The sequence below is a fragment of the Leptodactylus fuscus genome, chromosome 8, assembly GCF_031893055.1.
Source record: "Leptodactylus fuscus isolate aLepFus1 chromosome 8, aLepFus1.hap2, whole genome shotgun sequence".
In the NCBI taxonomy this organism is placed as follows: Eukaryota; Metazoa; Chordata; class Amphibia; order Anura; family Leptodactylidae; genus Leptodactylus; species Leptodactylus fuscus.
In genome coordinates, this window is record NC_134272.1 from 769,822 (window position 1) to 794,537 (window position 24,716).

The following is a 24,716-nucleotide window of genomic DNA, read 5'->3' on the forward strand; positions in this document are numbered from 1 at the left end:
GGTACTGCTGCTGCCTCCTTCCCATTCCTATGATAGTAGTAATACTGGTGGTGCTGCTGCCTCCTTCCCGTTCCTATGATGGTAATACTGGTGCTGTTTCCTCCTTCCTGTTCCTATGATGGTAGTACTGGTGGTGCTGCTGCCTCCTTCCCGTTCCTATGATGGTAGTACTGGTACTGCTGCTCCCTCCTTCCCGTTCCTATGATAGTAGTACTGGTACTGCTGCTGCCTCCTTCCCGTTCCTATGATGGTAGTACTGGTACTGCTGCTGCCTCCTTCCTGTTCCTATGATGGTAGTACTGGTACTGCTGCTGCCTCCTTCCCATTCCTATGATAGTAGTAATACTGGTGGTGCTGCTGCCTCCTTCCCGTTCCTATGATGGTAATACTGGTGCTGTTTCCTCCTTCCTGTTCCTATGATGGTAGTACTGGTGGTGCTGCTGCCTCCTTCCCGTTCCTATGATGGTAGTACTGGTACTGCTGCTCCCTCCTTCCCGTTCCTATGATAGTAGTACTGGTACTGCTGCTGCCTCCTTCCCGTTCCTATGATGGTAGTACTGGTACTGCTGCTGCCTCCTTCCCCTTCCTATGATGGTAGTACTGGTGGTGCTGCTGCCTCCTTTCCGTTCCTATGATGGTAGTACTGGTACTGCTGCTGCCTCCTTCCCGTTCCTATGATGGTAGTACTGGTACTGCTGCTGCCTCCTTCCCCATCCTATGATGGTAGTAATACTGGTGGTGCTGCTTCCTCCTTCCTGTTCCTATGATGGTAGTACTGGTACTGCTGCTGCCTCCTTCCCGTTCCTATGATGGTAGTACTGGTACTGCTGCTGCCTCCTTCCCGTTCCTATGATAGTAGTATTGGTACTGCTGCTGCCTCTTTCCCCATCCTATGATAGTAGTAATACTGGTACTGCTGCTGCCTCCTTCCCGTTCCTATGATGGTAGTACTGGTGGTGCTGCTGCCTCCTTCCCCATCCTATGATAGTAGTACTGGTACTGCTGCTGCCTCCTTCCCGTTCCTATGACGGTAGTACTGGTACTGCTGCTGCCTCCTTCCCGTTCCTATGATGGTAGTACTGGTACTGCTGCTGCCTCCTTCCCGTTCCTATGATGGTAGTACTGGTACTGCTGCTGCCTCCTTCCCCATCCTATGATGGTAGTAATACTGGTGGTGCTGCTTCCTCCTTCCTGTTCCTATGATGGTAGTACTGGTACTGCTGCTGCCTCCTTCCCGTTCCTATGATGGTAGTACTGGTACTGCTGCTGCCTCCTTCCCGTTCCTATGATAGTAGTATTGGTACTGCTGCTGCCTCTTTCCCCATCCTATGATAGTAGTAATACTGGTACTGCTGCTGCCTCCTTCCCGTTCCTATGATGGTAGTACTGGTGGTGCTGCTGCCTCCTTCCCCATCCTATGATAGTAGTACTGGTACTGCTGCTGCCTCCTTCCCGTTCCTATGACGGTAGTACTGGTACTGCTGCTGCCTCCTTCCCGTTCCTATGATGGTAGTACTGGTACTGCTGCTGCCTCCTTCCCGTTCCTATGGTGGTAGTACTGGTACTGCTGCTCCCTCCTTCCCCTTCCTATGATAGTAGTACTGGTGGTGCTGCTGCCTCCTACCCGTTCCTATGATGGTAGTACTGGTAGTGCTGCTGCCTCCTTCCCGTTCCTATGATGGTAGTACTAGTACTGCTGCTGCCTCCTTCCCGTTCCTATGATGGTAGCACTGGTACTGCTGTTGCCTCCTTCCCGTTCCTATGATGGTAGTACTGGTACTGCTGCTGCCTCCTTCCCGTTCCTATGATAGTAGTACTGGTACTGCTGCTGCCTCCTTCCCCATCCTATGATAGTAGTAATACTGGTGGTGCTGCTGCCTCCTTCCCCATCCTATGATAGTAGTAATACTGGTACTGCTGCTGCCTCCTTCCCGTTCCTATGATAGTAGTACTGGTGGTGCTGCTGCCTCCTTCCCCATCCTATGATAGTAGTAATACTGGTACTACTGCTGCCTCCTTCCCGTTCCTATGACGGTAGTACTGGTGGTGCTGCTGCCTCCTTCCCGTACCTATGGTGGTAGTACTGGTACTGCTGCTGCTGCCTCCTTCCCGTTCCTATGATAGTAGTACTGGTAGTGCTACTGCCTCTTTCCCCTTCCTATGATAGTAATACTAGTACTGCTGCTGCCTCCTTCCCGTTCCTATGATGGTAGTACTGGTACTGCTGTTGCTTTCTTCCCGTTCCTATGATGGTAGTACTGGTGGTGCTGCTGCCTCCTTCCCGTTCCTATGATAGTAGTAATACTGGTGGTGCTGCTGCCTCCTTCCCCATCCTATGATAGTAGTTATACTGGTACTGCTGCTGCCTCCTTCCCGTTCCTATGATGGTAGTACTGGTACTGCTGCTGCCTCCTTCCCGTTCCTATGATGGTAGTACTGGTACTGCTGTTGCCTCCTTCCCGTTCCTATGATGGTAGTACTGGTACTGCTGCTGCCTCCTTCCCGTACCTATGGTGGTAGTACTGGTACTGCTGCTCCCTCCTTCCCCTTCCTATGATGGTAGTACTGGTGGTGCTGCTGCCTCCTTCCCCATCCTATGATAGTAGTAATACTGGTACTGCTGCTGCCTCCTTCCCGTTCCTATGATGGTAGTACTGGTACTGCTGTTGCCTCCTTCCCGTTCCTATGATGGTAGTACTGGTACTGCTGCTGCCTCCTTCCCCTTCCTATGATAGTAGTAATACTGGTACTGCTGCTGCCTCCTTCCCGTTCCTATGATGCTAGTACTGGTACTACTGCTGCCTCCTTCCCCATCCTATGATAGTAGTACTGGTACTGCTGCTCCCTCCTTCCCCTTCCTATGATAGTAGTCCTGGTACTGCTGCTCCCTCCTTCCCCTTCCTATGATAGTAGTAATACTGGTGGTGCTGCTGCCTCCTTCCCGTTCCTATGATGGTAGTACTGGTACTGCTGCTGCCTCCTTCCCCTTCCTATGATAGTAGTACTGGTACTGCTGCTCCCTCCTTCCCGTTCCTATGATAGTAGTACTGGTACTGCTGCTGCCTCCTTCCCCATCCTATGATAGTAGTACTGGTGGTGCTGCTGCCTCCTTCCCCTTCTTATGATAGTAGTAATACTGGTACTGCTGCTGCCTCCTTTCCGTTCCTATGATAGTAGTAATACTGGTGGTGCTGCTTCCTCCTTCCCGTTCCTATGATGGTAGTACTGGTACTGCTGCTGCCTCCTTCCCGTTCTTATGGTGGTAGTACTGGTACTGCTGCTGCCTCCTTCCCGTTCCTATGATAGTAGTACTGGTACTGCTGCTGCCTCCTTCCCGTTCCTATGATAGTAGTACTGGTACTGCTGCTCCCTCCTTCCCGTTCCTATGATGGTAGTACTGGTGGTGCTGCTGCCTCCTTCCCGTTCCTATGATGGTAGTACTGGTGGTGCTGCTGCCTCCTTCCCGTTCCTATGATAGTAGTACTGGTACTGCTGCTGCCTCCTTCCCCTTCCTATGATAGTAGTAATACTGGTACTGCTGCTGCCTCCTTCCCGTTTCTATGATAGTAGTACTGGTACTGCTGCTGCCTCCTTCCCCTTCCTATGATAGTAGTAATACTGGTACTGCTGCTGCCTCCTTCCTGTTCCTATGATAGTAATACTGGTACTGCTGCTGCCTCCTTCCCGTTCCTATGATGGTAGTACTGGTACTGCTGCTGCCTCCTTCCCGTTCCTATGATAGTAGTAATACTGGTACTGCTGCTGCCTCCTTCCCGTTCCTATGATGGTAGTACTGGTACTGCTGCTGCCTCCTTCCCGTTCCTATGATAGTAGTAATACTGGTACTGCTGCTGCCTCCTTCCCGTTCCTATGATAGTAGTAGTGGTGGTGCTGCTGCCTCCTTCCCGTTCCTATGATGGTAGTACTGGTGGTGCTGCTGCCTCCTTCCCCATCCTATGATAGTAGTAATACTGGTACTGCTGCTGCCTCCTTCCCGTTCCTATGATGGTAGTACTGGTACTGCTGTTGCCTCCTTCCCGTTCCTATGATGGTAGTACTGGTACTGCTGCTGCTGCCTCCTTCCCGTTCCTATGATGGTAGTACTGGTACTGCTGCTGCCTCCTTCCCGTTCCTATGACGGTAGTACTGGTACTGCTGCTGCCTCCTTCCCGTTCCTATGATGGTAGTACTGGTGGTGCTGCTGCCTCCTTCCCGTTCCTATGATGGTAGTACTGGTACTGCTGCTGCCTCCTTCCCGTTCCTATGACGGTAGTACTGGTACTGCTGCTGCCTCCTTCCCGTTCCTATGATAGTAGTAATACTGGTGCTGTTGCCTCCTTCCCCATCCTATGATAGTAGTAATACTGGTGCTGCTGCCTCCTTCCCCATCCTATGATAGTAGTACTGGTGGTGCTGCTGCCTCCTTCCCGTTCCTATGATGGTAGTAATACTGGTGCTGTTGCCTCCTTCCCCATCCTATGATAGTAGTAATACTGGTGCTGCTGCCTCCTTCCCCATCCTATGATAGTAGTACTGGTGGTGCTGCTGCCTCCTTCCCGTTCCTATGATGGTAGTACTGGTACTGCTGCTGCCTCCTTCCCGTTCCTATGATGGTAGTACTGGTACTGCTGCTGCCTCCTTCCCGTTCCTATGATAGTAGTACGGGTGCTGCTGCTGCCTCCTTCCCCATCCTATGATAGTAGTAATACTGGTGCTGCTGCCTCCTTCCCCATCCTATAATAGTAGTACTGGTGGTGCTGCTGCCTCCTTCCCCATCCTATGATGGTAGTACTGGTACTGCTGCTGCCTCCTTCCTCATCCTATGATAGTAGTAATACTGGTGGTGCTGCTCCCTCCTTCCCGTTCCTATGATGGTAGTACTGGTAGTGCTGCTCCCTCCTTCCCCATCTTATGATAGTAGTAATACTGGTACTGCTGCTGCCTCCTTCCCCTTCCTATGATGGTAGTGCTGCTCCCTCCTTCCCGTTCCTATGATAGTAGTAATACTGGTGGTGCTGTTGCCTCCTTCCTGTTCCTATGATGGTAGTACTGGTACTGCTGCTGCCTCCTTCCCCATCCTATGATAGTAGTAATACTGGTACTGCTGCTGCCTCCTTCCCGTTCCTATGATGGTAGTACTGGTACTGCTGCTGCCTCCTTCCCCTTCCTATGATGGTAGTAATACTGGTGGTGCTGCTGCCTCCTTCCCCATCCTATGATAGTAGTAATACTGGTGGTGCTGCTGCCTCCTTCCCCATCCTATGATAGTAGTAATACTGGTACTGCTGCTGCCTCCTTCCCGTTCCTATGATGGTAGTACTGGTACTGCTGCTGCCTCCTTCCCGTTCCTATGATGGTAGTACTGGTACTGCTGTTGCCTCCTTCCCGTTCCTATGATGGTAGTACTGGTACTGCTGCTGCCTCCTTCCCGTTCCTATGACGGTAGTACTGGTACTGCTGCTGCCTCCTTCCCGTTCCTATGATGGTAGTAGTGGTGGTGCTGCTGCCTCCTTCCCGTTCCTATGATGGTAGTACTGGTACTGCTGCTGCCTCCTTCCCGTTCCTATGATAGTAGTACTGGTACTGCTGCTGCCTCCTTCCCCTTCCTATGATAGTAATACTGGTACTGCTGCTGCCTTCTTCCCGTTCCTATGATAGTAGTAGTGGTGGTGCTGCTGCCTCCTTCCCGTTTCTATGATAGTAGTACTGGTACTGCTGCTGCCTCCTTCCCCTTCCTATGATAGTAGTAATACTGGTACTGCTGCTGCCTCCTTCCCGTTCCTATGATAGTAGTAGTGGTGGTGCTGCTGCCTCCTTCCCGTTTCTATGATAGTAGTACTGGTACTGCTGCTGCCTCCTTCCCCTTCCTATGATAGTAGTAATACTGGTACTGCTGCTGCCTCCTTCCCGTTCCTATGATAGTAGTAGTGGTGGTGCTGCTGCCTCCTTCCCGTTTCTATGATAGTAGTACTGGTACTGCTGCTGCCTCCTTCCCCTTCCTATGATAGTAGTAATACTGGTACTGCTGCTGCCTCCTTCCCGTTCCTATGATGGTAGTACTGGTACTGCTGCTGCCTCCTTCCCGTTCCTATGATAGTAGTAATACTGGTGGTGCTGCTGCCTCCTTCCCCATCCTATGATAGTAGTAATACTGGTACTGCTGCTGCCTCCTTCCCGTTCCTATGATGGTAGTACTGGTACTGCTGCTGCCTCCTTCCCGTTCCTATGATGGTAGTACTGGTACTGCTGTTGCCTCCTTCCCGTTCCTATGATGGTAGTACTGGTACTGCTGCTGCCTCCTTCCCGTTCCTATGACGGTAGTACTGGTACTGCTGCTGCCTCCTTACCGTTCCTATGATGGTAGTACTGGTGGTGCTGCTGCCTCCTTCCCGTTCCTATGATGGTAGTACTGGTACTGCTGCTGCCTCCTTCCCGTTCCTATGACGGTAGTACTGGTACTGCTGCTGCCTCCTTCCCGTTCCTATGATGGTAGTACTGGTACTGCTGCTGCCTCCTTCCCCTTCCTATGATAGTAGTACTGGTACTGCTGCTCCCTCCTTCCCGTTCCTATGATAGTAGTACTGGTGGTGCTGCTGCCTCCTTCCCGTTCCTATGATGGTAGTAATACTGGTGGTGCTGCTGCCTCCTTCCCGTTCCTATGATGGTAGTAATACTGGTGCTGTTGCCTCCTTCCCCATCCTATGATAGTAGTAATACTGGTGCTGCTGCCTCCTTCCCCATCCTATGATAGTAGTACTGGTGGTGCTGCTGCCTCCTTCCCGTTCCTATGATGGTAGTACTGGTACTGCTGCTGCCTCCTTCCCGTTCCTATGATAGTAGTACTGGTACTGCTGCTGCCTCCTTCCCGTTCCTATGATAGTAGTACGGGTGGTGCTGCTGCTGCCTCCTTCCCCATCCTATGATAGTAGTAATACTGGTGCTGCTGCCTCCTTCCCCATCCTATGATAGTAGTACTGGTGGTGCTGCTGCCTCCTTCCCCATCCTATGATGGTAGTACTGGTACTGCTGCTGCCTCCTTCCTCATCCTATGATAGTAGTAATACTGGTGGTGCTGCTCCCTCCTTCCCGTTCCTATGATGGTAGTACTGGTAGTGCTGCTCCCTCCTTCCCCATCTTATGATAGTAGTAATACTGGTACTGCTGCTGCCTCCTTCCCCTTCCTATGATGGTAGTGCTGCTCCCTCCTTCCCGTTCCTATGATAGTAGTAATACTGGTGGTGCTGTTGCCTCCTTCCTGTTCCTATGATGGTAGTACTGGTACTGCTGCTGCCTCCTTCCCCTTCCTATGATGGTAGTAATACTGGTGGTGCTGCTGCCTCCTTCCTGTTCCTATGATAGTAGTAATACTGGTACTGCTGCTGCCTCCTTCCCGTTCCTATGATGGTAGTACTGGTACTGCTGCTGCCTCCTTCCCGTTCCTATGATAGTAGTACTGGTACTGCTGCTGCCTCCTTCCCGTTCCTATGATGGTAGTACTGGTACTGCTGCTGCCTCCTTCCCGTTCCTATGATGGTAGTACTGGTACTGCTGCTGCCTCCTTCCCGTTCCTATGATGGTAGTACTGGTACTGCTGCTGCCTCCTTCCCGTTCCTATGATGGTAGTACTGGTACTGCTGCTGCCTCCTTCCCGTTCCTATGATAGTAGTATTGGTACTGCTGCTGCCTCCTTCCCGTTCCTATGATGGTAGTAATACTGGTGGTGCTGCTTCCTCCTTCCTGTTCCTATGATGGTAGTACTGGTACTGCTGCTGCCTCCTTCCCGTTCCTATGATGGTAGTACTGGTACTGCTGCTGCCTCCTTCCCGTTCCTATGATAGTAGTATTGGTACTGCTGCTGCCTCTTTCCCCATCCTATGATAGTAGTAATACTGGTGGTGCTGCTGCCTCCTTCCCGTTCCTATGACGGTAGTACTGGTACTGCTGCTGCCTCCTTCCCGTTCCTATGATGGTAGTACTGGTGGTGCTGCTGCTGCCTCCTTCCCCATCCTATGATAGTAGTACTGGTACTGCTGCTGCCTCCTTCCCGTTCCTATGACGGTAGTACTGGTACTGCTGCTGCCTCCTTCCCGTTCCTATGATGGTAGTACTGGTACTGCTGCTGCCTCCTTCCCGTTCCTATGATGGTAGTACTGGTACTGCTGCTGCTGCCTCCTTCCCGTTCCTATGGTGGTAGTACTGGTACTGCTGCTCCCTCCTTCCCCTTCCTATGATAGTAGTACTGGTGGTGCTGCTGCCTCCTACCCGTTCCTATGATGGTAGTACTGGTAGTGCTGCTGCCTCCTTCCCGTTCCTATGATGGTAGTACTAGTACTGCTGCTGCCTCCTTCCCGTTCCTATGATGGTAGCACTGGTACTGCTGTTGCCTCCTTCCCGTTCCTATGATGGTAGTACTGGTACTGCTGCTGCCTCCTTCCCGTTCCTATGATAGTAGTAATACTGGTGGTGCTGCTGCCTCCTTCCCCATCCTATGATAGTAATACTGGTACTACTGCTGCCTCCTTCCCGTTCCTATGACGGTAGTACTGGTGGTGCTGCTGCCTCCTTCCCGTACCTATGGTGGTAGTACTGGTACTGCTGCTGCTGCCTCCTTCCCGTTCCTATGATAGTAGTACTGGTAGTGCTGCTGCCTCTTTCCCCTTCCTATGATAGTAATACTGGTACTGCTGCTGCCTCCTTCCCGTTCCTATGATGGTAGTACTGGTACTGCTGTTGCTTTCTTCCCGTTCCTATGATGGTAGTACTGGTACTGCTGCTGCCTCCTTCCCGTTCCTATGATAGTAGTAATACTGGTGGTACTGCTGCCTCCTTCCCCATCCTATGATAGTAGTTATACTGGTACTGCTGCTGCCTCCTTCCCGTTCCTATAATGGTAGTACTGGTACTGCTGCTGCCTCCTTCCCGTTCCTATGATGGTAGTACTGGTACTGCTGTTGCCTCCTTCCCGTTCCTATGATGGTAGTACTGGTACTGCTGCTGCCTCCTTCCCGTACCTATGGTGGTAGTACTGGTACTGCTGCTCCCTCCTTCCCCTTCCTATGATGGTAGTACTGGTGGTGCTGCTGCCTCCTTCCCCATCCTATGATAGTAGTAATACTGGTACTGCTGCTGCCTCCTTCCCGTTCCTATGATGGTAGTACTGGTACTGCTGTTGCCTCCTTCCCGTTCCTATGATGGTAGTACTGGTACTGCTGCTGCCTCCTTCCCCTTCCTATGATAGTAGTAATACTGGTACTGCTGCTGCCTCCTTCCCGTTCCTATGATGCTAGTACTGGTACTACTGCTGCCTCCTTCCCCATCCTATGATAGTAGTACTGGTACTGCTGCTCCCTCCTTCCCCTTCCTATGATAGTAGTACTGGTACTGCTGCTCCCTCCTTCCCCTTCCTATGATAGTAGTAATACTGGTGGTGCTGCTGCCTCCTTCCCGTTCCTATGATGGTAGTAGTACTGGTACTGCTGCTCCCTCCTTCCCCTTCCTATGATAGTAGTACTGGTACTGCTGCTCCCTCCTTCCCGTTCCTATGATAGTAGTACTGGTACTGCTGCTGCCTCCTTCCCCATCCTATGATAGTAGTACTGGTGGTGCTGCTGCCTCCTTCCCCTTCTTATGATAGTAGTAATACTGGTACTGCTGCTGCCTCCTTCCCGTTCCTATGGTGGTAGTACTGGTACTGCTGCTGCCTCCTTCCCGTTCCTATGGTGGTAGTACTGGTACTGCTGCTGCCTCCTTCCCGTTCCTATGATAGTAGTACTGGTACTGCTGCTGCCTCCTTCCCGTTCCTATGATAGTAGTACTGGTACTGCTGCTCCCTCCTTCCCGTTCCTATGATGGTAGTACTGGTGGTGCTGCTGCCTCCTTCCCGTTCCTATGATGGTAGTACTGGTGGTGCTGCTGCCTCCTTCCCGTTCCTATGATAGTAGTACTGGTACTGCTGCTGCCTCCTTCCCGTTCCTATGATAGTAGTACTGGTACTGCTGTTGCCTCCTTCCCGTTTCTATGATAGTAGTACTGGTACTGCTGCTGCCTCCTTCCCCTTCCTATGATAGTAGTAATACTGGTACTGCTGCTGCCTCCTTCCTGTTCCTATGATAGTAATACTGGTACTGCTGCTGCCTCCTTCCCGTTCCTATGATGGTAGTACTGGTACTGCTGCTGCCTCCTTCCCCATCCTATGATAGTAGTAATACTGGTACTGCTGCTGCCTCCTTCCCGTTCCTATGATGGTAGTACTGGTACTGCTGTTGCCTCCTTCCCGTTCCTATGATGGTAGTACTGGTAGTGCTGCTCCCTCCTTCCCCATCTTATGATAGTAGTAATACTGGTACTGCTGCTGCCTCCTTCCCCTTCCTATGATGGTAGTGCTGCTCCCTCCTTCCCGTTCCTATGATAGTAGTAATACTGGTGGTGCTGTTGCCTCCTTCCTGTTCCTATGATGGTAGTACTGGTGCTGCTGCTGCCTCCTTCCCCATCCTATGATAGTAGTAATACTGGTGCTGCTGCCTCCTTCCCCATCCTATGATAGTAATACTGGTACTGCTGCTGCCTCCTTCCCGTTCCTATGATGGTAGTACTGGTACTGCTGCTGCCTCCTTCCCCATCCTATGATAGTAGTAATACTGGTACTGCTGCTGCCTCCTTCCCGTTCCTATGATGGTAGTACTGGTACTGCTGTTGCCTCCTTCCCGTTCCTATGATGGTAGTACTGGTAGTGCTGCTCCCTCCTTCCCCATCTTATGATAGTAGTAATACTGGTACTGCTGCTGCCTCCTTCCTATGATGGTAGTGCTGCTCCCTCCTTCCCGTTCCTATGATAGTAGTAATACTGGTGGTGCTGTTGCCTCCTTCCTGTTCCTATGATGGTAGTACTGGTGCTGCTGCTGCCTCCTTCCCCATCCTATGATAGTAGTAATACTGGTGCTGCTGCCTCCTTCCCCATCCTATGATAGTAGTACTGGTGGTGCTGCTGCCTCCTTCCCCATCCTATGATGGTAGTACTGGTACTGCTGCTGCCTCCTTCCTCATCCTATGATAGTAGTAATACTGGTGGTGCTGCTCCCTCCTTCCCGTTCCTATGATGGTAGTACTGGTAGTGCTGCTCCCTCCTTCCCCATCTTATGATAGTAGTAATACTGGTACTGCTGCTGCCTCCTTCCCCATCCTATAATAGTAGTACTGGTGGTGCTGCTGCCTCCTTCCCCATCCTATGATAGTAGTAATACTGGTACTGCTGCTGCCTCCTTCCCGTTCCTATGATGGTAGTACTGGTACTGCTGTTGCCTCCTTCCCGTTCCTATGATGGTAGTACTGGTAGTGCTGCTCCCTCCTTCCCCATCTTATGATAGTAGTAATACTGGTACTGCTGCTGCCTCCTTCCCGTTCCTATGACGGTAGTACTGGTACTGCTGCTGCCTCCTTCCCGTTCCTATGATGGTAGTACTGGTGGTGCTGCTGCCTCCTTCCCGTTCCTATGATGGTAGTACTGGTACTGCTGCTGCCTCCTTCCCGTTCCTATGATAGTAGTAATACTGGTGGTGCTGCTGCCTCCTTCCCGTTCCTATGATGGTAGTAATACTGGTGCTGTTGCCTCCTTCCCCATCCTATGATAGTAGTAATACTGGTGCTGCTGCCTCCTTCCCCATCCTATGATAGTAGTACTGGTGGTGCTGCTGCCTCCTTCCCGTTCCTATGATGGTAGTACTGGTACTGCTGCTGCCTCCTTCCCGTTCCTATGATGGTAGTACTGGTACTGCTGCTGCCTCCTTCCCGTTCCTATGATAGTAGTACGGGTGCTGCTGCTGCCTCCTTCCCCATCCTATGATAGTAGTAATACTGGTGCTGCTGCCTCCTTCCCCATCCTATAATAGTAGTACTGGTGGTGCTGCTGCCTCCTTCCCCATCCTATGATGGTAGTACTGGTACTGCTGCTGCCTCCTTCCTCATCCTATGATAGTAGTAATACTGGTGGTGCTGCTCCCTCCTTCCCGTTCCTATGATGGTAGTACTGGTAGTGCTGCTCCCTCCTTCCCCATCTTATGATAGTAGTAATACTGGTACTGCTGCTGCCTCCTTCCCCTTCCTATGATGGTAGTGCTGCTCCCTCCTTCCCGTTCCTATGATAGTAGTAATACTGGTGGTGCTGTTGCCTCCTTCCTGTTCCTATGATGGTAGTACTGGTACTGCTGCTGCCTCCTTCCCCTTCCTATGATGGTAGTAATACTGGTGGTGCTGCTGCCTCCTTCCCCATCCTATGATAGTAGTAATACTGGTGGTGCTGCTGCCTCCTTCCCCATCCTATGATAGTAGTAATACTGGTGGTGCTGCTGCCTCCTTCCCCATCCTATGATAGTAGTAATACTGGTACTACTGCTGCCTCCTTCCCGTTCCTATGATGGTAGTACTGGTACTGCTGCTGCCTCCTTCCCGTTCCTATGATGGTAGTACTGGTACTGCTGTTGCCTCCTTCCCGTTCCTATGATGGTAGTACTGGTACTGCTGCTGCCTCCTTCCCGTTCCTATGATGGTAGTACTGGTGGTGCTGCTGCCTCCTTCCCGTTCCTATGATGGTAGTACTGGTACTGCTGCTGCCTCCTTCCCGTTCCTATGATAGTAATACTGGTACTGCTGCTGCCTTCTTCCCGTTCCTATGATAGTAGTAGTGGTGGTGCTGCTGCCTCCTTCCCGTACCTATGGTGGTAGTACTGGTACTGCTGCTCCCTCCTTCCCGTTCCTATGATGGTAGTACTGGTACTGCTGCTGCCTCCTTCCCCTTCCTATGATAGTAGTAATACTGGTACTGCTGCTGCCTCCTTCCCGTTCCTATGATAGTAGTAGTAGTGGTGGTGCTGCTGCCTCCTTCCCGTTTCTATGATAGTAGTACTGGTACTGCTGCTGCCTCCTTCCCCTTCCTATGATAGTAGTAATACTGGTACTGCTGCTGCCTCCTTCCCGTTCCTATGATAGTAGTAGTGGTGGTGCTGCTGCCTCCTTCCCGTTTCTATGATAGTATTACTGGTACTGCTGCTGCCTCCTTCCCCTTCCTATGATAGTAGTAATACTGGTACTGCTGCTGCCTCCTTCCCGTTCCTATGATGGTAGTACTGGTACTGCTGCTGCCTCCTTCCCGTTCCTATGATAGTAGTAATACTGGTGGTGCTGCTGCCTCCTTCCCCATCCTATGATAGTAGTAATACTGGTACTGCTGCTGCCTCCTTCCCGTTCCTATGATGGTAGTACTGGTACTGCTGCTGCCTCCTTCCCGTTCCTATGATGGTAGTACTGGTACTGCTGTTGCCTCCTTCCCGTTCCTATGATGGTAGTACTGGTACTGCTGCTGCCTCCTTCCCGTTCCTATGACGGTAGTACTGGTACTGCTGCTGCCTCCTTCCCGTTCCTATGATGGTAGTACTGGTGGTGCTGCTGCCTCCTTCCCGTTCCTATGATGGTAGTACTGGTACTGCTGCTGCCTCCTTCCCGTTCCTATGACGGTAGTACTGGTACTGCTGCTGCCTCCTTCCCGTTCCTATGATGGTAGTACTGGTACTGCTGCTGCCTCCTTCCCCTTCCTATGATAGTAGTACTGGTACTGCTGCTCCCTCCTTCCCGTTCCTATGATAGTAGTACTGGTGGTGCTGCTGCCTCCTTCCCGTTCCTATGATGGTAGTAATACTGGTGGTGCTGCTGCCTCCTTCCCGTTCCTATGATGGTAGTAATACTGGTGCTGTTGCCTCCTTCCCCATCCTATGATAGTAGTAATACTGGTGCTGCTGCCTCCTTCCCCATCCTATGATAGTAGTACTGGTGGTGCTGCTGCCTCCTTCCCGTTCCTATGATGGTAGTACTGGTACTGCTGCTGCCTCCTTCCCGTTCCTATGATAGTAGTACTGGTACTGCTGCTGCCTCCTTCCCGTTCCTATGATAGTAGTACGGGTGGTGCTGCTGCTGCCTCCTTCCCCATCCTATGATAGTAGTAATACTGGTGCTGCTGCCTCCTTCCCCATCCTATGATAGTAGTACTGGTGGTGCTGCTGCCTCCTTCCCCATCCTATGATGGTAGTACTGGTACTGCTGCTGCCTCCTTCCTCATCCTATGATAGTAGTAATACTGGTGGTGCTGCTCCCTCCTTCCCGTTCCTATGATGGTAGTACTGGTAGTGCTGCTCCCTCCTTCCCCATCTTATGATAGTAGTAATACTGGTACTGCTGCTGCCTCCTTCCCCTTCCTATGATGGTAGTGCTGCTCCCTCCTTCCCGTTCCTATGATAGTAGTAATACTGGTGGTGCTGTTGCCTCCTTCCTGTTCCTATGATGGTAGTACTGGTACTGCTGCTGCCTCCTTCCCCTTCCTATGATGGTAGTAATACTGGTGGTGCTGCTGCCTCCTTCCTGTTCCTATGATAGTAGTAATACTGGTACTGCTGCTGCCTCCTTCCCGTTCCTATGATGGTAGTACTGGTACTGCTGCTGCCTCCTTCCCGTTCCTATGATAGTAGTACTGGTACTGCTGCTGCCTCCTTCCCGTTCCTATGATGGTAGTACTGGTACTGCTGCTGCCTCCTTCCCGTTCCTATGATGGTAGTACTGGTACTGCTGCTGCCTCCTTCCCGTTCCTATGATGGTAGTACTGGTACTGCTGCTGCTGCCTCCTTCCCGTTTCTATGGTGGTAGTACTGGTACTGCTGCTCTTTCCTTCCCCTTCCTATGATAGTAGTACTGGTGGTGCTGCTGCCTCCTACCCGTTCCTATGATGGTAGTACTGGTACTGCTGCTCTTTCCTTCCCCTTCCTATGATAGTAGTACTGGTGGTGCTGCTGCCTCCTACCCGTTCCTATGATGGTAGTACTGGTACTGCTGCTCTTTCCTTCCCCTTCCTATGATAGTAGTACTGGTGGTGCTGCTGCCTCCTACCCGTTCCTATGATGGTAGTACTGGTAGTGCTGCTGCCTCCTTCCCGTTCCTATGATGGTAGTACTGGTACTGCTGCTGCCTCCTTCCCGTTCCTATGATGGTAGTACTGGTACTGCTGCTGCCTCCTTCCCGTTCCTATGATGGTAGTACTGGTACTGCTGCTGCTGCCTCCTTCCCGTTCCTATGGTGGTAGTACTGGTACTGCTGCTCCCTCCTTCCCCTTCCTATGATAGTAGTACTGGTGGTGCTGCTGCCTCCTTCCCCTTCCTATGATAGTAATACTGGTACTGCTGCTCCCTCCTTCCCCTTCCTATGATAGTAGTAATACTGGTACTGCTGCTGCCTCCTTCCCATTCCTATGATGGTAGTACTGGTACTGCTGCTGCCTCCTTCCCGTTCCTATGATAGTAGTAATACTGGTGGTGCTGCTGCCTCCTTCCCCATCCTATGATAGTAGTAATACTGGTACTGCTGCTGCCTCCTTCCCGTTCCTATGATGGTAGTACTGGTACTGCTGCTGCCTCCTTCCCGTTCCTATGATGGTAGTACTGGTACTGCTGCTGCCTCCTTCCCCTTCTTATGATAGTAGTAATACTGGTACTGCTGCTGCCTCCTTTCCATTCCTATGATAGTAGTAATACTGGTGGTGCTGCTGCCTCCTTCCCCATCCTATGATAGTAGTAATACTGGTGCTGCTTCCTCCTTCCCGTTCCTATGACTGTAGTACTGGTGGTGCTGCTGCCTCCTTCCCGTTCCTATGATGGTAGTACTGGTACTGCTGCTGCCTCCTTCCCGTTCCTATGGTGGTAGTACTGGTACTGCTGCTGCCTCCTTCCCGTTCCTATGGTGGTAGTACTGGTACTGCTGCTGCCTCCTTCCCGTTCCTATGATAGTAGTACTGGTACTGCTGCTGCCTCCTTCCCGTTACTATGATGGTAGTACTGGTGGTGCTGCTGCCTCCTTCCCGTTCCTTTGATGGTAATACTGGTGGTGCTGCTGCCTCCTTCCTGTTCCTATGATGGTAGTACTGGTACTGCTGCTCCCTCCTTCCCGTTCCTATGATAGTAGTAATACTGGTACTGCTCCCTCCTTCCCGTTACTATGATGGTAGTACTGGTGGTGCTGCTCCCTCCTTCCCGTTCCTATGTTGGTAGTACTGGTACTGCTGCTGCTGCCTCCTTCCCGTTCCTATGATGGTAGTAATACTGGTACTACAGCTGCCTCCTTCCCCTTCCTATGATAGTAGTAATACTGGTACTGCTGCTGCCTCCTTCCCGTTCCTATGATAGTAGTAATACTGGTGGTGCTGCTGCCTCCTTCCCCATCCTATGATAGTAGTAATACTGGTACTGCTGCTGCCTCCTTCCCGTTCCTATGATGGTAGTACTGGTACTGCTGCTGCCTCCTTCCCGTTCCTATGATGGTAGTACTGGTACTGCTGCTCCCTCCTTCCCGTTCCTATGATGGTTGTACTGGTACTGCTGCTGCCTCCTTCCCGTTCCTATGATGGTAGTACTGGTACTGCTGCTGCCTCCTTCCCCATCCTATGATAGTAGTAATACTGGTGCTGCTGCCTCCTTCCCCATCCTATGATGGTAGTACTGGTACTGCTGCTCCCTCCTTCCTCATCCTATGATAGTAGTAATACTGGTACTGCTGCTGCCTCCTTCCCGTTCCTATGATGGTAGTACTGGTAGTGCTGCTGCCTCCTTCCCGTTCCCATGTTGGTAGTACTGGTACTGCTGCTGCCTCCTTCCCGTTCCCATGTTGGTAGTACTGGTACTGCTGCTGCCTCCTTCCCGTTCCTATGATGGTAGTACTGGTACTGCTGCTGCCTCCTTCCCGTTCCTATGATGGTAGTACTGGTACTGCTGCTGCCTCCTTCCCGTTCCTATGATGGTAGTACTGGTACTGCTGCTGCTGCCTCCTTCCCGTTCCTATGGTGGTAGTACTGGTACTGCTGCTCTTTCCTTCCCCTTCCTATGATAGTAGTACTGGTGGTGCTGCTGCCTCCTACCCGTTCCTATGATGGTAGTACTGGTACTGCTGCTCTTTCCTTCCCCTTCCTATGATAGTAGTACTGGTGGTGCTGCTGCCTCCTACCCGTTCCTATGATGGTAGTACTGGTACTGCTGCTCTTTCCTTCCCCTTCCTATGATAGTAGTACTGGTGGTGCTGCTGCCTCCTACCTGTTCCTATGATGGTAGTACTGGTGGTGCTGCTGCCTCCTTCCCGTTCCTATGATGGTAGTACTGGTACTGCTGCTGCCTCCTTCCCGTTCCTATGATAGTAGTAATACTGGTACTGCTCCCTCCTTCCCGTTCCTATGATGGTAGTACTGGTACTGCTGCTGCCTCCTTCCCGTTCCTATGATGGTAGTACTGGTACTGCTGCTGCCTCCTTCCCATTCCTATGATGGTAGTACTGGTACTGCTGCTGCCTCCTTCCCGTTCCTATGATGGTAGTACTGGTACTGCTGCTGCCTCCTTCCCGTTCCTATGATGGTAGTACTGGTACTGCTGCTGCTGCCTCCTTCCCGTTCCTATGGTGGTAGTACTGGTACTGCTGCTCCCTCCTTCCCCTTCCTATGATAGTAGTACTGGTGGTGCTGCTGCCTCCTTCCCCTTCCTATGATAGTAATACTGGTACTGCTGCTCCCTCCTTTACCTTCCTATGATAGTAGTAATACTGGTACTGCTGCTGCCTCCTTCCCGTTCCTATGATGGTAGTACTGGTACTGCTGCTGCCTCCTTCCCGTTCCTATGATAGTAGTAATACTGGTGGTGCTGCTGCCTCCTTCCCCATCCTATGATAGTAATACTGGTACTGCTGCTCCCTCCTTCCCCTTCCTATGATAGTAGTAATACTGGTACTGCTGCTGCCTCCTTCCCGTTCCTATGATGGTAGTACTGGTACTGCTGCTGCCTCCTTCCCGTTCCTATGATGGTAGTACTGGTACTGCTGCTGCCTCCTTCCCCTTCCTATGATAGTAATACTGGTACTGCTGCTGCCTCCTTCCCCTTCCTATGATAGTAGTAATACTGGTACTGCTGCTGCCTCCTTCCCGTTCCTATGATGGTAGTACTGGTACTGCTGCTGCCTCCTTCCCCTTCTTATGATAGTAGTAATACTGGTACTGCTGCTGCTGCCTCCTTCCCGTTCCTATGGTGGTAGTACTGGTACTGCTGCTCCCTCCTTCCCCTTCCTATGATAGTAGTACTGGTGGTGCTGCTGCCTCCTTCCCCTTCCTATGATAGTAATACTGGTACTGCTGCTCCCTCCTTTACCTTCCTATGATAGTAGTAATACTGGTACTGCTGCTGCCTCCTTCCCGTTCCTATGATGGTAGTACTGGTACTGCTGCTGCCTCCTTCCCGTTCCTATGATAGTAGTAATACTGGTGGTGCTGCTGCCTCCTTCCCCATCCTATGATAGTAATACTGGTACTGCTGCTCCCTCCTTCCCCTTCCTATGATAGTAGTAATACTGGTACTGCTGCTGCCTCCTTCCCGTTCCTATGATGGTAGTACTGGTACTGCTGCTGCCTCCTTCCCGTTCCTATGATGGTAGTACTGGTACTGCTGCTGCCTCCTTCCCCTTCCTATGATAGTAATACTGGTACTGCTGCTGCCTCCTTCCCCTTCCTATGATAGTAGTAATACTGGTACTGCTGCTGCCTCCTTCCCGTTCCTATGATGGTAGTACTGGTACTGCTGCTGCCTCCTTCCCCTTCTTATGATAGTAGTAATACTGGTACTGCTGCTGCCTCCTTTCCGTTCCTATGATAGTAGTAATACTGGTGGTGCTGCTGCCTCCTTCCCCATCCTATGATAGTAGTAATACTGGTGCTGCTTCCTCCTTCCCGTTCCTATGACTGTAGTACTGGTGGTGCTGCTGCCTCCTTCCCGTTCCTATGATGGTAGTACTGGTACTGCTGCTGCCTCCTTCCCGTTCCTATGGTGGTAGTACTGGTACTGCTGCTGCCTCCTTCCCGTTCTTATGGTGGTAGTACTGGTACTGCTGCTGCCTCCTTCCCGTTCCTATGATAGTAGTACTGGTACTGCTGCTGCCTACTTCCCGTTACTATGATGGTAGTACTGGTGGTGCTGCTGCCTCCTTCCCGTTCCTTTGATGGTAGTACTGGTGGTGCTGCTGCCTCCTTCCCGTTCCTATGATGGTAGTACTGGTACTGCTGCTCCCTCCTTCCCGTTCCTATGATAGTAGTAATACTGGTACTGCTCCCTCCTTCCCGTTACTATGATGGTAGTACTGGTGGTGCTGCTCCCTCCTTCCCGTTCCTATGTTGGTAGTAATACTGGTACTGCTGCTGCCTCCTTCCCGTTCCTATGATAGTAGTAATACTGGTACTGCTGCTGCCTCCTTCCCGTTCCTATGATAGTAGTAATACTGGTGCTGCTGCCTCCTTCCCCATCCTATGATGGTAGTACTGGTACTGCTGCTCCCTCCTTCCTCATCCTATGATAGTAGTAATACTGGTACTGCTGCTGCCTCCTTCCCGTTCCTATGATGGTAGTACTGGTAGTGCTGCTGCCTCCTTCCCGTTCCCATGTTGGTAGTACTGGTACTGCTGCTGCCTCCTTCCCGTTCCCATGTTGGTAGTACTGGTACTGCTGCTGCCTCCTTCCCGTTCCTATGATGGTAGTACTGGTACTGCTGCTGCCTCCTTCCCGTTCCTATGATGGTAGTACTGGTACTGCTGCTGCCTCCTTCCCGTTCCTATGATGGTAGTACTGGTACTGCTGCTGCTGCCTCCTTCCCGTTCCTATGGTGGTAGTACTGGTACTGCTGCTCTTTCCTTCCCCTTCCTATGATAGTAGTACTGGTGGTGCTGCTGCCTCCTACCCGTTCCTATGATGGTAGTACTGGTACTGCTGCTCTTTCCTTCCCCTTCCTATGATAGTAGTACTGGTGGTGCTGCTGCCTCCTACCCGTTCCTATGATGGTAGTACTGGTACTGCTGCTCTTTCCTTCCCCTTCCTATGATAGTAGTACTGGTGGTGCTGCTGCCTCCTACCCGTTCCTATGATGGTAGTACTGGTGGTGCTGCTGCCTCCTTCCCGTTCCTATGATGGTAGTACTGGTACTGCTGCTGCCTCCTTCCCGTTCCTATGATAGTAGTAATACTGGTACTGCTCCCTCCTTCCCGTTCCTATGATGGTAGTACTGGTACTGCTGCTGCCTCCTTCCCGTTCCTATGATGGTAGTACTGGTACTGCTGCTGCCTCCTTCCCGTTCCTATGATGGTAGTACTGGTACTGCTGCTGCCTCCTTCCCGTTCCTATGATGGTAGTACTGGTACTGCTGCTGCTGCCTCCTTCCCGTTCCTATGGTGGTAGTACTGGTACTGCTGCTCTTTCCTTCCCCTTCCTATGATAGTAGTACTGGTGGTGCTGCTGCCTCCTACCCGTTCCTATGATGGTAGTACTGGTACTGCTGCTCTTTCCTTCCCCTTCCTATGATAGTAGTACTGGTGGTGCTGCTGCCTCCTACCCGTTCCTATGATGGTAGTACTGGTACTGCTGCTCTTTCCTTCCCCTTCCTATGATAGTAGTACTGGTGGTGCTGCTGCCTCCTACCTGTTCCTATGATGGTAGTACTGGTGGTGCTGCTGCCTCCTTCCCGTTCCTATGATGGTAGTACTGGTACTGCTGCTGCCTCCTTCCCGTTCCTATGATAGTAGTAATACTGGTACTGCTCCCTCCTTCCCGTTCCTATGATGGTAGTACTGGTACTGCTGCTGCCTCCTTCCCGTTCCTATGATGGTAGTACTGGTACTGCTGCTGCCTCCTTCCCGTTCCTATGATGGTAGTACTGGTACTGCTGCTGCCTCCTTCCCGTTCCTATGATGGTAGTACTGGTACTGCTGCTGCCTCCTTCCCGTTCCTATGATGGTAGTACTGGTACTGCTGCTGCTGCCTCCTTCCCGTTCCTATGGTGGTAGTACTGGTACTGCTGCTCCCTCCTTCCCCTTCCTATGATAGTAGTACTGGTGGTGCTGCTGCCTCCTTCCCCTTCCTATGATAGTAATACTGGTACTGCTGCTCCCTCCTTTACCTTCCTATGATAGTAGTAATACTGGTACTGCTGCTGCCTCCTTCCCGTTCCTATGATGGTAGTACTGGTACTGCTGCTGCCTCCTTCCCGTTCCTATGATAGTAGTAATACTGGTGGTGCTGCTGCCTCCTTCCCCATCCTATGATAGTAATACTGGTACTGCTGCTCCCTCCTTCCCCTTCCTATGATAGTAGTAATACTGGTACTGCTGCTGCCTCCTTCCCGTTCCTATGATGGTAGTACTGGTACTGCTGCTGCCTCCTTCCCGTTCCTATGATGGTAGTACTGGTACTGCTGCTGCCTCCTTCCCCTTCCTATGATAGTAATACTGGTACTGCTGCTGCCTCCTTCCCCTTCCTATGATAGTAGTAATACTGGTACTGCTGCTGCCTCCTTCCCGTTCCTATGATGGTAGTACTGGTACTGCTGCTGCCTCCTTCCCCTTCTTATGATAGTAGTAATACTGGTACTGCTGCTGCTGCCTCCTTCCCGTTCCTATGGTGGTAGTACTGGTACTGCTGCTCCCTCCTTCCCCTTCCTATGATAGTAGTACTGGTGGTGCTGCTGCCTCCTTCCCCTTCCTATGATAGTAATACTGGTACTGCTGCTCCCTCCTTTACCTTCCTATGATAGTAGTAATACTGGTACTGCTGCTGCCTCCTTCCCGTTCCTATGATGGTAGTACTGGTACTGCTGCTGCCTCCTTCCCGTTCCTATGATGGTAGTACTGGTACTGCTGCTGCCTCCTTCCCGTTCCTATGATGGTAGTACTGGTACTGCTGCTGCTGCCTCCTTCCCGTTCCTATGGTGGTAGTACTGGTACTGCTGCTCCCTCCTTCCCCTTCCTATGATAGTAGTACTGGTGGTGCTGCTGCCTCCTTCCCCTTCCTATGATAGTAATACTGGTACTGCTGCTCCCTCCTTTACCTTCCTATGATAGTAGTAATACTGGTACTGCTGCTGCCTCCTTCCCGTTCCTATGATGGTAGTACTGGTACTGCTGCTGCCTCCTTCCCGTTCCTATGATAGTAGTAATACTGGTGGTGCTGCTGCCTCCTTCCCCATCCTATGATAGTAATACTGGTACTGCTGCTCCCTCCTTCCCCTTCCTATGATAGTAGTAATACTGGTACTGCTGCTGCCTCCTTCCCGTTCCTATGATGGTAGTACTGGTACTGCTGCTGCCTCCTTCCCGTTCCTATGATGGTAGTACTGGTACTGCTGCTGCCTCCTTCCCCTTCCTATGATAGTAATACTGGTACTGCTGCTGCCTCCTTCCCCTTCCTATGATAGTAGTAATACTGGTACTGCTGCTGCCTCCTTCCCGTTCCTATGATGGTAGTACTGGTACTGGTACTGCTGCTGCCTCCTTCCCCTTCTTATGATAGTAGTAATACTGGTACTGCTGCTGCTGCCTCCTTCCCGTTCCTATGGTGGTAGTACTGGTACTGCTGCTCCCTCCTTCCCCTTCCTATGATAGTAGTACTGGTGGTGCTGCTGCCTCCTTCCCCTTCCTATGATAGTAATACTGGTACTGCTGCTCCCTCCTTTACCTTCCTATGATAGTAGTAATACTGGTACTGCTGCTGCCTCCTTCCCGTTCCTATGATGGTAGTACTGGTACTGCTGCTGCCTCCTTCCCGTTCCTATGATAGTAGTAATACTGGTGGTGCTGCTGCCTCCTTCCCCATCCTATGATAGTAATACTGGTACTGCTGCTCCCTCCTTCCCCTTCCTATGATAGTAGTAATACTGGTACTGCTGCTGCCTCCTTCCCGTTCCTATGATGGTAGTACTGGTACTGCTGCTGCCTCCTTCCCGTTCCTATGATGGTAGTACTGGTACTGCTGCTGCCTCCTTCCCCTTCCTATGATAGTAATACTGGTACTGCTGCTGCCTCCTTCCCCTTCCTATGATAGTAGTAATACTGGTACTGCTGCTGCCTCCTTCCCGTTCCTATGATGGTAGTACTGGTACTGCTGCTGCCTCCTTCCCCTTCTTATGATAGTAGTAATACTGGTACTGCTGCTGCCTCCTTTCCGTTCCTATGATAGTAGTAATACTGGTGGTGCTGCTGCCTCCTTCCCCATCCTATGATAGTAGTAATACTGGTGCTGCTTCCTCCTTCCCGTTCCTATGACTGTAGTACTGGTGGTGCTGCTGCCTCCTTCCCGTTCCTATGATGGTAGTACTGGTACTGCTGCTGCCTCCTTCCCGTTCCTATGGTGGTAGTACTGGTACTGCTGCTGCCTCCTTCCCGTTCTTATGGTGGTAGTACTGGTACTGCTGCTGCCTCCTTCCCGTTCCTATGATAGTAGTACTGGTACTGCTGCTGCCTCCTTCCCGTTACTATGATGGTAGTACTGGTGGTGCTGCTGCCTCCTTCCCGTTCCTTTGATGGTAGTACTGGTGGTGCTGCTGCCTCCTTCCCGTTCCTATGATGGTAGTACTGGTACTGCTGCTCCCTCCTTCCCGTTCCTATGATAGTAGTAATACTGGTACTGCTCCCTCCTTCCCGTTACTTTGATGGTAGTACTGGTGGTGCTGCTCCCTCCTTCCCGTTCCTATGTTGGTAGTAATACTGGTACTGCTGCTGCCTCCTTCCCGTTCCTATGATAGTAGTAATACTGGTACTGCTGCTGCCTCCTTCCCGTTCCTATGATAGTAGTAATACTGGTGCTGCTGCCTCCTTCCCCATCCTATGATGGTAGTACTGGTACTGCTGCTCCCTCCTTCCTCATCCTATGATAGTAGTAATACTGGTACTGCTGCTGCCTCCTTCCCGTTCCTATGATGGTAGTACTGGTAGTGCTGCTGCCTCCTTCCCGTTCCCATGTTGGTAGTACTGGTACTGCTGCTGCCTCCTTCCCGTTCCCATGTTGGTAGTACTGGTACTGCTGCTGCCTCCTTCCCGTTCCTATGATGGTAGTACTGGTACTGCTGCTGCCTCCTTCCCGTTCCTATGATGGTAGTACTGGTACTGCTGCTGCCTCCTTCCCGTTCCTATGATGGTAGTACTGGTACTGCTGCTGCTGCCTCCTTCCCGTTCCTATGGTGGTAGTACTGGTACTGCTGCTCTTTCCTTCCCCTTCCTATGATAGTAGTACTGGTGGTGCTGCTGCCTCCTACCCGTTCCTATGATGGTAGTACTGGTACTGCTGCTCTTTCCTTCCCCTTCCTATGATAGTAGTACTGGTGGTGCTGCTGCCTCCTACCCGTTCCTATGATGGTAGTACTGGTACTGCTGCTCTTTCCTTCCCCTTCCTATGATAGTAGTACTGGTGGTGCTGCTGCCTCCTACCCGTTCCTATGATGGTAGTACTGGTGGTGCTGCTGCCTCCTTCCCGTTCCTATGATGGTAGTACTGGTACTGCTGCTGCCTCCTTCCCGTTCCTATGATAGTAGTAATACTGGTACTGCTCCCTCCTTCCCGTTCCTATGATGGTAGTACTGGTACTGCTGCTGCCTCCTTCCCGTTCCTATGATGGTAGTACTGGTACTGCTGCTGCCTCCTTCCCGTTCCTATGATGGTAGTACTGGTACTGCTGCTGCCTCCTTCCCGTTCCTATGATGGTAGTACTGGTACTGCTGCTGCCTCCTTCCCGTTCCTATGATGGTAGTACTGGTACTGCTGCTGCTGCCTCCTTCCCGTTCCTATGGTGGTAGTACTGGTACTGCTGCTCCCTCCTTCCCCTTCCTATGATAGTAGTACTGGT

General features: G+C 51.5%; 1 protein-coding gene across 2 annotated transcripts in view; it reads left to right on the forward strand.

Annotated features, from left to right (window-relative positions):
• SRCAP (Snf2 related CREBBP activator protein) overlaps window positions 1-24,716 on the forward strand; it is a 64,333-nt gene that overhangs the window by 16,943 nt on the left and 22,674 nt on the right. The gene's annotated exons all lie outside the window — the stretch shown is intronic.